This window comes from Neoarius graeffei, chromosome 15 (assembly GCF_027579695.1).
Source record: "Neoarius graeffei isolate fNeoGra1 chromosome 15, fNeoGra1.pri, whole genome shotgun sequence".
Taxonomy (NCBI): Eukaryota; Metazoa; Chordata; class Actinopteri; order Siluriformes; family Ariidae; genus Neoarius; species Neoarius graeffei.
The window spans coordinates 41,327,517-41,340,411 of NC_083583.1; the positions used below are offsets into that span (position 1 = coordinate 41,327,517).

The window sequence follows — 12,895 nt, forward strand, 5'->3', positions numbered from 1 at the left end:
TAATTTTGGGTAAATATATTCATGGTTTCTTAAAGCCAGAGTACGAGAGTAAGTCAGAATGAGCCTACTTTAGTCAGAATACTAGCTCTGTGGCCTTTTACCAGAATTCAGCTTCAATGACACATGACGCGTTTTCCCAGACCACCACATGTATATTGCTGCGCGCACACACTTTCTTATATAAGCTCCACACAGAAAGGCCCTCGCCAGCCAGGACCTTCTTGCTGTGAGGCGACAGTGCTAACCACTACACCACCGTGGCTAATGCTATAAGTATAAAAAGTAATGTATACCACAGTGGTGTTGGTTAGTTTTCTATCAAACAAGCTTCAACAGTAGTTCTGGCTGTAATAATAATGTTTATATTAATGTGCTTGTTCCAATGGGATCTTGTTTATATTGTAACAGTTTGTGAATAGGGATTGTATGGTGAGCTACACAACGTATGCAAGTCTAAACAGATTTAAAAAAAAAAAAAAAAGCATGTTGTTACCGAACAAAGAAAATGTACAATATTTACTCTTTCATTCAGGATTGAAGAAAAGTCAGCAGTAGCTCTGTGGCAGGCCCGAAAGGTCCAGAAGCACAGTGTAGCTAATTTATTACCCACTCTGAATATTAGACTAGTCCACCATACAGTAAACATCATATACAGCACCTCTCCGGGAGCCAAGCAAGACAGCAGCTCTGCTACAGCAGCACGAGTATGAGCCACATGAACACTTTCCTTACCCAAATCCATCCTGAATACAGCTCCAAGTCCTGCTAACAATGAACACAACATACATTTCTGCCCCTTTTCATGGTTGCTGCCACTGAATCAATCATATCCCATTATCCCATTTTAGGTGCCTTTGGCTGCGTGCACACTGATCACAATCTCAAGTCATTCCTGCCTGCTTTACTCTGCTTCTTTCCTTTTTCTTGTCTCTCTCCATAAGCCTATCCTACATTCTTGATCTCTCTCTCTCTCTATCGATCATAATATCCAGCTTATTGGAATGAGGCTGTGTGTGGCATTCACAATACTAAGAGTTGAAGGTATGCAAAATATATTCTCTCTCTCTCACACACATGCACACACGAAGGAGGCAGGCGAGCTGCTGTTAGTTTAATTAGATATTTGGAAAGTGAGGGGTGGATGAATGGAGGACTGCACAATGGGGAAGGAGGACACATCATACCTTTCAAGCAGGTGGTGAGGTACAACTTGGCAAAATACCCATAATACTTCACATTGTAGCCATTTCCTCTGCTGTCTGTGCTGAATTTGGTTACATTCTGGCCTAGGTGCTGTGTGAACCAAGTCAAGACATATGGGCTAAACTAAAAATAATGTCAAATGCAGTCAAACAAAAAACCTGATTAATATCCCTTTTCTAATTTATCTTTGCTTCCTTTTATTTTACAGCAACAATGTTTTCTTCTCACAATATAACTTAATCTTACATCTCTTCCCCATGATCCAAGCAAAATCTACCATCTTTTAGGGCAAATTCCCCCATAAATAAATAAATAAATAAATAAATACGGCAGGAATTTCACGAGGGCCACAGCCCTCGTGCCCTCTCAATTTGGCCTTGTGCCCTTGGGGAAAAAAAACAAACAAAAAAAACATCTACCGTAAGGCCACAGTGGCCTTGATGCCCTGCGGTTTTGCGGTTTTATAGTCTGCCTCGTGACTGCCAATAGGCTTTAACATCACCTGCCTCTATTGAGAGAAAAAAAAAAAAGTCTTTTGATGACATTCTGGATTCTTATTGGGCAACTCCGTGGTGAATCGGACTCGAGCCTGGCATGAACCGCTCCGACATGCTATAATGACACCAATCTACCAGGAGATTTTAGAGTACTTCATACTTCTATCTGCTGACGAGCTTAATGGAGATGCTGATTTCCTTTTCCAGCAGGACTTAGCAGCTGCCCACAGTGCCAAAACTACTAACAAATAGTTTGCTGACCATGATATTACTGTGCTTGATTGGCCAGCCAACTCGCCTGACCCGAACACCATGGAGAATCTATGGGGTATTGTTAAGAGGAAGATGAGAAACACCTGACCCAAAAATACAGATGAGCTGAAGGCCACCATCAAAGCAACCTGGGCTTCAATAATACCTCAATAGTGCCACAGGCTGATCACCTCCATGCCACGCCATATCAATGCAGTAATTTGTGGTAAAGGAGCTCCAACCAAGTACTGAGTGTATAAATGAACATACTTTTCAGAAGTTGGACATTTCTGTATTCTCAATACTTTTTTGATTGATCTTAGGAAATATTCTAATAATTTGAGATACTGGATTTCTGATTTTCATGAGCTGTAAGCCATAATCATCAAAATCAAAAACACAAAAACGCTTTAAATATTTCACTTTACATGTAATGAATATAGAATACATGAATGTTTACCTTGTTGAATTAAATTACAAAACCACTTTTTCACAATATTCTAATTGTTTCAGATGTGCTACTGTGTGTATATTGAAATATATATATGGGGCATCCATGGCCTAAAGGTTAGAGAAGCAGCCTGGAGCCCAAAGGGTTGCTGGTTAAATTCCCAGGACTGGCAGGAAAAATTCATGGGTCAAGTGCTCTTCAGCAAGGCACCTAACCCTCAACCGCACCCCAGGCAGTGAGTGAGCAAGTGTGTTTGTGCATGTTGTAGGGACAGCCACAGTCCCCGTCTAGAACTACAAATCCCATCAACTAACTTCCGCGATGACCTACGTCACGCCACCGACTCTATAAGTGACCCCGTCACACTCAACTCGCCCTCTCTCTGTCTGCAGATCTCCGCATCATACAGACGTATAGAGATACCCTCCGCTCATTAGAACATCCAAAATCAAGACGTCTGCCTTGCAAGAAAGCTCAATGCACTTTCGTATTTACCACTGGCCACGGTAAAGAGTACCTAAGTTGCGCCGTCTCACTCAATTGAGTTACAACTGGTTTTATTTGTTCATTATAAGGAACGTTACGACTGCAGCCCAAGCAGTTAATTAAAAGTTAGAAGTGACCGGATTCCTTCTGACTTAATCGCTGTGCACATTATCGTCAGAGACTTTTCCTCACGAATGATGAAACTTTGGGACATCTCTGCATATCCTGCATAGAGACATTGATACTGGAAGTAAGGCTGGCATTTGGGCAAACTAGTCTTAGGAATTAGCTTTATGAAGTAGTGTGAATTTAAACTCAAACTGTTTAATTGTGCACACTGTAGACACTTAGAGTGTCGAGTTGCTCATTGTGGTTCTACATTGCTCTCTCTCCATTGTTTTAATAGATAGGCTGTTGCATGCTCTTTCCTATCTTCTCTAACATCCCTTAATTTCACTATGATAAACATTTTGACCTCATCAAGATTTCAGTGGATTTGGTAATGTTATAGGATAGTGGGATTAGCAACCACGACGAATTCCTTTGTCTCAAGAAGACCACGAGGTGATTTTCACTCCCCCCCCCCCAACACCTTAGATAACATTCCGAACTTTACCACGCACCTCCCCCATGCATATTCAAACTCTTTGTCTCCCCCTCTCTGCCTCGCACCCCTCTCTCTCTCCCCTCGCTTCCCCCCTCTCACTCTCACACACACTCATCATATACTACCTCACTGTTGCCCCTTTTCCACCAAAGCAGTTCCAGGGCTGGTTCGGGGCCAGTGCTTAGTTTGGAACCGGGTTTTCTGTTTCCACTGACAAAGAACTGGCTCTGGGGCCAGAAAAACCGGTTCCAGGCTAGCACAAACTCTCTGCTGGGCCAGAGGAAAGAACCACTTCCGTCAGCGAGTTGGCGGGGCGGAGTTGTTAAGACCGACAACAATAAGACCGTGAAAGATCGCTATTTTTAAGCGATGAGAAGCAGCAGCTGTACAAACGCGAAGTCATCCATTATTATTATTGTTGTTGCTGCTGCTTCTTCCGCATTGTTTTTGCTTCGATATTCGCGCCAAGGTTTATGCAAACGTAGCGACGTAACTGACGTATACAGCGACGTAATGACGTATACAGCGACGTAATGACGTGTCTTCTCTTAGCACCGCGAGCGATGGAAAAGCAAACTGGTTCTCAGCTGGCTCGCAAGTTGAACGAGTTGTGAACCAGCACCAGCCCTGGCCCCGAACCAGCCCTGGAACTGATTTGGTGGAAAAGGGGTATGTTTGTGTCTTGCATATATATTGCTGCTGACCATATTGAATGTATTCAACTGCTATTACCCATTTAGTATCATTGTTATAATAAATTAAATTATTCTGTTAAACTGTGTGTCTGCCTGTTGCTGCTGTATTCTTGAAGTCACACAATCTCAAAGAACTCCAAATTGCCTTCACCCAAGTGTATATGAATGCTATTGGCTGTAGTGTCTATGTAATACGGTAAGTAATACATTATTGCTGCATCAGTAGTGATCATAATTTGGAATATACCATAAATTAGCTGTTTGGTCATTTATTATTAAACACCAAAATTAATGGTATTATTAATGTGTAGGTATCATGCCGCCATTTTGTCTCTGGGGACTACAAGTCCCAGTCCTCTCTGCGTGGCCTATGTCACGCGTGGGCGGGATCATCTACGTCAGTCCGCCATGCGCGCATAAGTCCAGGCGGAAGTTCCGCTCTTTGTCTCTCGCGTCCGGTTTTCAAGGGAGCTAGACGCACAAAAGAGATGCTCTCCACCAAAAAGACGTCTTCTTTCTTGCAAGATCCATCACTCAGCGCGATTTTCTTTCTTACCCTTGGCAAAGGTAAACTCTAGAGTCGCGCGATCTTTAAACTCAACCTGAGTTACAACTGGTTTACTTGTATTAGAAGTGACGTCACGACTGCAGCCCAGGCAGTTAAAAGTTAAGAAGCGATTGAATCCTTTTTAACTCAAAAGCGCTGTGCATCTTATTCTGATCAGAGACTTTTCCTCACGAACGCTGAGGTTCGGACCAAGAATCCTCTGCTTTCCACGGGAACCACCCAAGTGCTCCGCTGGACCCGAAAGTTTTCTACGCCTCCATCACGAGCGGCTCACGTGCTCCCACGGCGAGGCCCGAAACTACACCGGCGAACATCTTCATATCTTGCTAAAGGCAGGATCAAGTAAGATTTTGGCATTTGGGCATAATTAAGATAGTCTTAGGAATTTGCTTTTATTTGAAATAGTGTGAATTTAAACCCAGGTTTATCTGTTACACTGTTAGACACGCAGCGTGTTGATTTATTTTGGTTCTATGTTCTCTCAATTGTTTAATAGATAGGCTGTGCATGCTCCTTCTCTCCCTCTTATTCTGACTAACACCTTCATTTCCTGATCATACATTTTGACCTTATCAAGGTTTCAGTGAGTTTGGTAATGTTATGAGTGTGGAATCTTTTTGTTACTGAGAAAACACGTGCTCAACAGGCCTGACCAGGCCTGATACACTTTAGATAGCTTCCCTTTGTCTTTAGCAACACGTGCTCAGTAGGCCTCACCAGGCCTAACAAACACACTTTAGCTAGGCCATAGGGCCTTTCACAAACACACTAGCAACACAAGGCTAATCTAGGCCTCCACCACGTGTAGTTAGCTACACGAGGCTAAACACATGGTCAAGTCCTTCACACACACACACACACACCTCACTGCTTGTATATACTGATTTATTATTTTTATCTTTGTATAATAAATTCATTTATTAAACAAACTGTGTTTATTTGTGTGAACAATATATGAAGTCCCCAATCTCTCGAAGAATTCAAAAAGGTGCATATAAGTTATGTAATATGGTAAGTGATCGTAATAATTTGGAAATGTACCATAATTTAGCTGTTTGGTAATTTATTATTAAGCACCAGGATTAATGGCATGATTCACTAAATGATTCACTAAATGATTCATTGAACGATTCATTGAACGATTCACTAAATGATTCATTGAACAATTCACTGAATGATTCACTTCAAATGAATGATTCTATGGTATGATTCAATTCAAATGAGTCAAAGTAAACGATTCAATGGGATTGATTCATTTTAATTATTAACCTTCAAAATTTAATGAGACTGATTTAATGAGATTGATCACTTAATTTCAATAATTAACTGATTGCACCCACAAATGAAACTGATCACTTAAGACCAATTGCACCCACAACGTGTGTATATACTCGTTGTACATTGCTCTGGATAACAACGTCCGCCAAATGTCTGGAATGTAATTTTTTTTATATATTTGCGCAGTGTAGAAACAGATTTGAGAATCAGTCCTAGAAGCGCAGATAGTTGTGTATTTAACTTTTTTTTTTTTTTTTTTTAAACCAAAGACTGGACAAGTTTGCACTTGAACATTATATTTTCACTCAAGATTAAATATTGGGAACCTTGTGTTTAAATGCTTGAACTTCCATTCAAACAAACTCCAGGTCTCGTGCTTAGTAGTTCACTCGAGAGAGAAAACAGCAAATTAACTTCAAAAGAATGACATCCAATTTCATTTTAAAATTGTTCCTTTGAATTTTAAAAATAGTCTATTAATAGTTGCCCATGTATATTCAAGCCACCTCCTGGCTTTCACCAGGAGAGTTATGTAATGGCAATGTGACATGTTCTCAGATAAGATATGGATACCCCTGGGTTTTGACTTGTTGCCAAGTAGCACCATAACGCTGCATTTGACTTGCCTCACGGAAGTGGGAAGTCAGAGCATGGAATTCCACTTTTTTTTTTAATCTCCATGCATTCAAGCTTCAAAATGGGAATAAAACATGGATGCCTCCATATCTGCATTTTGTTAGCAAAAATTTAGTCAGCTAATTGATGAGTGATGTACATTTTCCTCATGAAACCAGCAAACTATCGTTGATCTTGTACATTTAACAAGCTAAAATATGTCTATGTTGATTAATCCAAAGCAAATACTTGGATAGTACAAGTTATTTAACGGTAAGAAGTGCTACTTTGTTTACTGCCGACATGATGCATAGCCATGTTGATTTGATGTCACTTGCTGAACTCGGAGGAACTCTGTGTTGCAAAGACCAGCCCTGATTTCCCACGTGGGAATTCTGAGTTGAGGGGGTGTTTTCTTACAGTTTTCCTGGTCAGAGGTTAGGAATTATTGAATGCAAAATAAGCTGGAGCAGATCAAATGCTGAGTCTATTCTAGAGACAGTAGTAAAATGGTACATGGTGCATTCTGAAATGACATCATCAAAATTCATTATGACAACTCAGTTCATTCTGTCTGAAAACCATCACCACCACCACAGCATGTAATTAAAATGCAAATGAATATGGTGAGAACTGGGGTTGCTTAATTCGTAACTGGATGACTGAGTCACGTGGGTAATTTGTGCAAATGCATAAAGAAGCTTCCTTTTTGAGAAGTGCCAGATGAAGAAGCGAGGCCAGATCTCCATGCTCTCATAAACACAGACTTGAAAGTGATTGGTGACTCTTAGAAATTCCCTCTCCCAGCTAAGCTTTAAATTGTGTTCCTGTATTTTGATTTTCATTTTTGTTTGAATAAATCTGAAAAAGGCATTTTGGAAATGTTTGATCCTGCCCGTCAACAAATCCCTCCAAAAGGGCAAACCAGGGAGGATAGTAAACATGTATATTTAATACATATAAGCCAGTTCTAATTGCCTAGAAGACACCATCCAAGCATGCAGCTGATCAGTTGATACTCAAGGGTTCAAAACTGGCTCTCTGACAGTCCTGGGATTTGAACTTGTACAAGCTCAGGCTGCAATTCCTAACTGGTACCTTATCACAGCCCAGTGCTCACACTGAGTGCCAAACGCTGCTGGCCCACTCAAGGTTTTCAGGGAAATAAAATGATGTAAATTGAGTTGAAGTGATCCAATTCCTGGCTGTATCTTTTAAGCACATTTGTCAGAAGGGTTTTTGTTCAGGCAGCGAAAGAGAGTTAGTACTTGCGGACTTGTAAAACAGCAGTTCTAAATCCCAAACCTAGAAAGCTGGCTCAGCACATTTTTCTGTCTTTCCTGTTCCATCACAGCACATTCTGCTCATCTGGTCAAGTGCCATTTTAAGCCAGGTCAGGTGTGTTGATGTTTAAAAAAAAAAAAAAAAAAAACCTTGTGCAAGGGGAGTTATGTAGCTCATGAAGATGTGCTTGGAAGTCATGTACTTATTAAATGAAGTTTGCAATTGTTTGCATAAAAATATAAACAAAGGACAGTAGAATCTGTATGCACACAGATAATAAAGCTTACACACACACACAAGTTCATTTTTGCATGTTGTCTGCTTCCAGTGCTAAACATGAATAACATGCCCTTCCAAACACGTCTCTCTCGCTCGCTCACTCTCGCGCACACGGCCTTACTTGTCCTCTCTTGCTGTTCTTATCTGGATGAGAACCGTCTTAAAATGGGAAACCACAAACATATACTTATTTATTCTTTTTATTTTCAGCCTCTTATACTGAATTTGAGAAAACTGGCTCTGCTGCATCATCTGTAGAGTCAGACGTGCCAGGACCTCCCTACTTCCTGTCTCATAAAATTATAATGCTTTGTTGTGACTGTACTGGTAGGAATCTGGAGCGTGTTCAAGTAGGCATACTGTCCACCCATCTCTGTACACACACCAGGCTAACAGAACTGTACTGGAAATATCAGTGCATTCACTAACACCTTGTAGACAGATCAGGAGTTTGAATTTCCAGGTGACGACACCACGGTACAATTTGGAGCTGGGAAAACGTGTGGAAGCTCTTCGTTCTACATTTCCAGCGCCAGGCAGAGTGGCGGCATAAAGCTATGCAAATGAAGAATTCAAAGCTACAACACAAAGATAAGCGTCAAAACAACAACAAGCAGCGTCAAGGTAATATTCCAAAATTATCTACTTTATTAACTGAGCAGGAGTCGACAATTCAGAAGTCTGAGCTTCTGAGATCAGCAGATTTCACATTCAGGCCATTAAGTGTTCATTCTCAGGCCCTGTCCACACGGCAACGGATTCAGGTGAATCTGATAAAATTGTTTATCGTTTCGGCCTGGCGTCCACACGGCACCGGCGTTTTGGGTGCCCCAAAACGAAATCTTTTGAGAACGGGTTCCAGAGTGAAAAAATCTGGCAACGGCGCCGTTGCGAAGTCGTCTGGATGAGTAGAACGGATTTGTTTACGATGACGTCACAACCACATGACTGTCAGTGCTTCACGCCGGGTAGAAGTGTAACGAACTCGATGCGAGTTGTCAACAAATCCTATAACTTGGTTCATGAAACGCGCTTACAAAATATTTTCACTGTGAATATTTATTGTGTAATGGTGCAGAGAGAGAGAGAGAGAGAGAGAGAGAGAGAGAGAATAGCCCTTAGGGCAGAGTCTTTAGTCCAAACACTGTGGAAGCAGTACCAAACCGCGCACCGCCCGTGCGCTTTCCAAAAACAAACAATCCCGCCAGCAAAAATAGGAAAAAAAAAAAAAAAAAGAGCGATCTCACCTCTTCAGATGTTGGTTTAAGTCCGACAATACATTCCTCAAAAAGGGTGTAGAAGAATAAAGTAATCCATCAACGTGTAGCATTCAATTTATTCCGGACCATTAAAGAATTCTGGAGGATATCAGAATGTTGGCGTACCGGCTTCCATCTACCCCCATTCATTCCTCTCTCTCTCCATCTACCCCCATTCATTCCTCTTTCCGCGTCTTTCATTTTACGCTACTGATTAATAATCAAAACTTTGTGGCTAATGCTACAGAAGAAGGAGTTTATGCGCATGTGTCTACTTCTTCTATTGTTCTGGTGTCTCCGATGGGACCGTCTTACAGCGCATGTAGTGGTGTGGCATGTGTATTGCATCGTTTTCAGCAAGCGTTGCGTTGCCATATGAACCTGATATTTTACTGATCCGTTGCCCATGTGGACGAGATATTTAAAAAAAAAAAAATCTCGTTGCCGTTGTGTGGATGTAGCCTTAGTTGCCTGATGGAAAACTCCTGCAGTCATCTCACAATTAAACATCAAGAGACTCAGAAATTATATATAATGTAAGAACACCACAGAATGCACATAACTGGCTAAAAAAAAAAAAAAATCATTAAATATTTAAATTTCACTGAAACTAAACAGTTTTGGCATAAATAAAATAACTGATACCTCCGTTTGTTAATGCAGTATTTATACTTGAATTTGAAAGACTATACACACAGACTGTTCTGACCTCATTTCTTAAATTTGTTATTTTTCGTGTAAGGTTGCAGAAATCATTAGCGATATCAACATGGACTGTTTGGACAGAATTTATAGTCAGATTAGAAATCAAAAATCAGACTGAGGGCTGAGATAAAATCTCAGGCTGTGTGCTCAAGCTGCTTTTAAACTTTCAGGCCAATTAAAGCTGTAGTTTTAAGTGGTCATTTAAACGCAACAGTTTGTTTAAAAAAGCAAACAAACAAACAAACAAAAAAACCTCTCATTCAAGTAGAGAGGCAGCTGAGACTGGTAAGCAAGCAAACAAAATGCGTCCTCATTTAGTGTCCATGTCTGAAGCAGGTGTGTGTGACTGTGTACACACAATCCAATTTGTGGGGCTGCAGAGGGCTGTAATCAAGAGGGACGTGCAGGTGAAGCTTACGTAATTCAATATTTGCCCCTCAGATTGAATTGCGTGAAGGCAATTCCAATGACCTGATGGGCTCAGTCTTGATATGGTGCAGAAAAGGGATAAAGCATGAGGGTGGGCATCAATATACAGACACGTATGCACAAAAACACACCATTAGTTGGAAAAACGCAGAGATGAACTAAATAGAACTCGACGCCAATGGCGTCGATGGGGATGCCTCCGCCCGGTAGACTACATGCCTTATTAAGTTGTGATTTGGGGATGGACATTTGATCTCACAGTAATCGTGACCTGGCGAAATCACTTGTATTAGCCTTGGAGATATTGTGTTCACAAGGTTTTCAGACAGACATTTGACCTCACGGTGACCTTGACCTTAGACCTTTTGATCTGAAAATCTAATCAGTTTATCTTTGTCCCCAAATGCACAAAGGGTGAAAGGTTGGTGAAATTCCTTTCATTAGCCTTGGATATATTGTGTTCACAAGGTTCTAAGACAGACATTTGACCTCACAGTGACCTTGACCTTAGACCAATTGATCTCAAAATCTAATCAGTTCATGTTTGTCCCCAAATGCACAAATGGTGAATATTTGATGAAATTCCTTTAATCTGCCTTGGAGATATTGCGTTCACAAGGTTTTCGGACAGACATTTGACCTCATAGTGACCTTGACCTTAGACCTTTTGATCTCAAAATCTAATCAGTTCATGTTTGTCCCAAAGCGCACAAATGGTGAAAGTTTGGTGAAATTCCTTTCAGTAGCCTTTGAGATATCGCCTTCACAAGGTTTTGGGACGGACGCACGGACGGACGGACAACCCAAAAACAATGCCTCCTGCACCTTATGGTGGCGGAGGCATAAAAACATGCAATGAGGAACCTGGTGAAGAAATCCCTCCTTTAAGTCAGAGTCCATTATGTATTCGGGGTGGGGGGGTGGAGGACACACGACTATTGGGGCATAATGTTGTCGGAAAATAATCAAAGCTGGGGCAGTATGGTGACACCTCTGGAGCAGAGTTAACATGAACAGTTCAATCAGCACATCCCAATGTGTTTTATTCCTCTGAAGGCTCATTTATGTCTTTTTATGGACAAAAATAAATACATCGGTCTCAAATGATGCAACTGTCGCTGTCCACATACTTTCCTGTGTCCTTTACGTTGGCACCGATGTTAAGCAATACATCCACTAGAGGGCAACTCAAAGTCAAATGGTTCTTACATTTAATTCATCCAGACTCCTTTCAGTTGCTCTGTAACTGTTAGTCTCTGTGCCCAAAAATATCATCATATAGATGGTTCAATTTTCTTTACTAAATGTCATAAACGGTCCTCAAAAAGTCCCACCATTTTTAATATTTCTTCTTCGTGTCTCACTTGAGCCATTGTCTATACTGCCCCTGTAATTTCCAGTGGTACTGCTACGTTTCGGACAAAATGAACAGAGTACGTACGTACGTACGTACAGGAGACTCCATCCATATAAATATTTAACACTAAAAGCATAAACAAGCCATGACACCACAGTAATTTACCGATGCTAAATTTTTATTTATTAAAGAATTATGTTGCACTTCTGCTATCGTTAAATTAAATAACAGAGAATGTCTGTGAAACAAGTTCGTTTTTGTTATGTAGGTTATAGTACCTATAAATAGTAATTCCCTCACAAACCAAACTTTCCCCCCCTCTTAAAGTCAAGTCAAGTCAACTTTATTGTCAAATATGCTATACATTCTCGACATACAGCACAGATGAAATATCAGTCCCCTCTGACCCACGGTGCAAACAGGCAATGCAATAAATAAAAATAGAATAATTGAAAAAAAAAAAACCAATATAAACAGTATAAACACTCTAGATAGGAACTAGACATAGACTAAACACTCAAACAATATAAACAGTATAAACACTAGATAAGAAGAACTAGACATATGGCCCTTTTCCACTACCCTTTTTCAGCTCACTTCAGCCCGACACGGCTCGCGTTTCGACTACCTAAGAACAGCACGACTCAGCTCGCTTCAGCCCTGCTCAGCACCCAAAACTCGCACGGTTTTGGAGTGAGGCTGAAGCGAGCCAAACCGAGCCGAGTGGGGCTGGAGCATGAGGAAACACTCCCATGTGCACTGATTGGTGAGGAGGAGTGTCCTCACATGCCCACACACGCCCCGCGAGCACGCTGGGATCTGTAAACACCGTAAACCCGGAAGAAGAAGAATTACGAATTACGAGAATTTCTGAAGCCTTATGCGCCTCGCCTCATCTATACGCTCTTGCCAGTATCTGTTGGCGTTGTC

The 12,895-nt window shown here is 41.1% G+C and overlaps 1 protein-coding gene across 5 annotated transcripts in view; it reads right to left on the reverse strand.

Moving 5' to 3' along the window:
* patj (PATJ crumbs cell polarity complex component) overlaps positions 1-12,895 on the reverse strand; it is a 234,157-nt gene that overhangs the window by 72,071 nt on the left and 149,191 nt on the right. The gene's annotated exons all lie outside the window — the stretch shown is intronic.